The sequence below is a fragment of the Ictalurus punctatus genome, chromosome 4 (genome assembly GCF_001660625.3).
Source record: "Ictalurus punctatus breed USDA103 chromosome 4, Coco_2.0, whole genome shotgun sequence".
NCBI classification, from domain to species: domain Eukaryota; kingdom Metazoa; phylum Chordata; class Actinopteri; order Siluriformes; family Ictaluridae; genus Ictalurus; species Ictalurus punctatus.
In genome coordinates this window covers 2,884,017-2,887,500 of record NC_071284.1, presented here as the reverse complement: position 1 = coordinate 2,887,500, position 3,484 = coordinate 2,884,017, and the positions used below count along the sequence as shown (strand labels likewise).

The following is a 3,484-nucleotide window of genomic DNA, read 5'->3' as shown; positions in this document are numbered from 1 at the left end:
GGGGAAAAAAAAAGACCACTCATAAACATTACTTTCCCTTTACAACACCTTTCTGCTGTGTATGCGAAAGATATGACCTTCACATCTTAGCATATGAATCAGTTATTTATCTTAAAGCATGGTATTCACTACTGAGAAGTCTGTCAGAGTCCCATGAGTATAAAGGGTTAATTAAAAAAAAAATCTTTCAATTCATTACTCTCTTATATCTTATATTTTATTATTATTATTATTATTTTTTTTAGATCTCTCTTGCTGCTCCTCAGACCTGATCCTGCAGAGCTTGGAGGAAGTGCAGGTATGTGAAGTACCAGCACCAGGTTACAGCATCAGGTCACGCTTCGGACCATTGACCCTTGATCCCAGCGTCTGTTTATGTCTCGTGATTGATTGGATAAATAGTGATGAGTCATATCCCCAAGTGTGTTTATATTACAGAGTCACGCAAGGAAGGAAAAGAGCTATGACCTGCTAAAAGCCAGTGTGAGACAGAAAGAGAGCGAGGTTATTAAAATGCTACCTGTTATTGTTAATGTTCATGTTAATGTTCATGTTTTTACACCATCTACTCAACGATAAAGATATTACTGCATTAGAAGGGAACATGTAACCGAATATGAATAAATATATCTCCTTCTGCATATCTTTTCCTCTCGACTGTGTCTGTATTGTTCTCATTCATGAATTGTTCAACAACAACAAATACACAAAATACATCTCCTTTACACGAGATGCAACAAACCCAAAGTTCTCAAGCCCTTCAAATTTAGCTCCTACATCTAGCCTACATTACGCATGACGTCAGCGCTAAACCTAAACCAAGTAAGCCACAGCGGCCTGCGTCTGTGATTAAAACGCAATGTCCTGCCTTGCGCTAGACGCTTATTATTGCAGAAGTGTTGAATGAGAGCCTTAGTTAGCTTTACTAAATAAACGTGCGCAGATGTTCGACAGTTTACTTCATGTTTGTGCCTTCTCCGTTTGAAGATTACGCACAGGAGCTCATTAGCGACCTGTGAACACAGCCTAACACCCTTCTCTGTAACTAACGCGCTCGCACAATGAAAGAGGCAGCAGCTCTCATTTTGGGCCATTTTCCCCGAATTGTAAGGTCGGTCATGGAGCCTGATTTATGGCTGTGTTTATCACCGTGTTATTAAGTAATCAGAGTACACCGCAGTTGCTCATCAGATCTCCTTAATTCCGACTAAAATCCTGAGATTACACACAAATTAAAGGCTCACGTGAACGCTGTTTACTTTCTGAGAGTCATCCTTTATTTCACATGTGGTATAAAAAAAAAAAAAAAAAAAAAAAACAACCCCACAAAAAACACGTTTATAGCCTATCTGTAGGCGGTTCCATGCCTGGTTGGGTAAAAGTGAAAGTTGTGTAAAATCTGTGATGTTTATTTGCATGTTGCCATGGCGGATTAAAGGAAGTGCTGACCTGTAGTGACCTGGACACGCGCGTGCAGCTAATATGAGCAACACATAATGACTTTACATATTACATAAGTGTGAAAAATCTTTAGTCGTGTTTTATGTGTATTATTAAAAAAAATATATATATTAACGCAGGAAGTGGATTCGAGCTAGGAATAAAACACTTGGGGGCATGCACTTATTGGAAAACAGTCAACAATGATGTGGGCCAAAGTGAAGCGGAGTTACTGTTAACACCCGGAAGTTGATTATCTTCCAATATCAGCACATCCCCGAAGTGGTTTACAGTATTTTCTCTTATACAACAGTGAAGACTTTTTTATCCGTTTATAGTTACAGTTAATGTTGTGGAAGCTAGTGCCTGTTATCGTTTACGTCATAGCAGCTTTGAACACCTCCTTTTCTTTATTTCTCTCTCTCTATCTCTCTCTCGCTTTCGCTCTCTCTCTTGAAGTTAACAACGCAAAAAAAAAAAAAAAAAAACAACAAAGTCCTGCAGTTACAGCTTTACCTCTGACGGTTGCAAAGCGCTGACACTGGAGACTCCTTCCAGAAATGTTAACAAAAACCCAGTTTCCTTATAGAAAACTTCAACATATCAACAGTTACACAAGGTTGTTATTTATTTATTTATTTATTTATTTAAAATCTGTTTAATTTGTTGGAGCATCTGCTGTACAAATCCCTGTGAAGTTGATCACACAATAGAAATGATCACGAGAAAGTTGTTACTACAGAAACAATAACGATAAAACATGAACGTTTTCCAACAGAAGGTAAAGTTAACTGTTTATCTGAAGTCCATATAATAATAATAATAATAAAAAAAGATGACTAAAAATTTAGGAGAACTCACTGTTTATAGCTTAAACACAGAGAGCACTTCGATGGATCTAAACGTTCTGCAGGTTTGAATAAAAATATTCCCTTCCCTGTCAGCACAACTTTATTCCTTGCACTCTTTGCTCTTTTGCACTTTTCTTTTCTTTCTTTCTTTTTTTTTGTAGCGTTTTCTCTCTTTTCATGACATTAAAACAAATTATATTGCGCCAAATATCGAGTTGTTTAACCCATTAAACGCCCAGGACTTCCATTTGTTGATTCTTCTACGATAGTATGTATTGTATAAAGTGAATGAATAAGATGAATAGCTGTATAGTAAGCTGAGATTTGTAAGGGTTAAACAAAGTAAAGAATGTCACAACACAACACAAATGTATATGAAGTCAGCTTCACATTTCTCCGTTCGACAGGACGAGATGAACGCATTTCATTTGTGGTTTCATCTCAATGAAAGATAATAGAGAGAAAGAAAAATATATTTATTTATTTATTTATTTATTTAAAAAAAAAAATCTTTCAGTGTGACAGTGAAGAAATACGTCGAGCTTGAGTCGATCCGCTCTTGAGTCTCTCTGAGGCTTTTCCGCCGGTGCGTACAGTGAAGTAAACACATTAGCCTGGCATGGACGGCAGGCATCGGGGGCCGAGAGAGCCGTGGCACCGCTGATAGAGCCTCCACTCCAAATCTGGAGAGAGACACGAGTGATGGATGGCCATTTGGTAATGGGCCATGTATTAGACCGAAATGGCAAGTTTAAAAGCTCGAGCTCATTTCTTTGTTAGGCTCGATTTGATACGCGGATTAATCAGCCAGCAGATGTTTTTTTTTTTTTTTTTTTTTTTTTTTTTTTTTCTTTGTAGAAGTGAGCTGGAATGAGCACTTCATAGTCCATTAATTATAGAGGTGAATTAGGGAAGGTGCTTACAGCTTATTGGCTCTCGGTGTTAAACACGAATCACACTCGTCCGTACGGGTTTAAACGTTAATCCAAAGAATTCACTACAGATGAGTTGCTTTTGAAGACTGACTACATTAAGAAGAATAGCAACTACAGCAAAAAAAAAAAAGAAAAAAAAAAAGATCAAAATAATCGATGCAATTGACGTTAAAGTTTGAAGATTTATGAACTCATGCAAGAAATCGTCCAATTTCCCTTCCTTCTAGTAAAAATATGCATAATTACTATCCACGTGAA

At 37.2% G+C, this 3,484-nt stretch overlaps 1 long non-coding RNA gene across 1 annotated transcript in view; it reads left to right on the top strand.

Annotated features, from left to right (window-relative positions):
* Nucleotides 1-641, top strand: part of LOC124627881 (uncharacterized) — an 11,885-nt gene extending 11,244 nt beyond the window's left edge. Inside the window, exon 2 of the long non-coding RNA XR_006982345.2 lies at nt 246-641. This is a non-coding gene — a long non-coding RNA (uncharacterized LOC124627881). The remainder of the gene's footprint in view (nt 1-245) is intronic.
* Nucleotides 642-3,484: the final 2,843 nt, after the last annotated feature.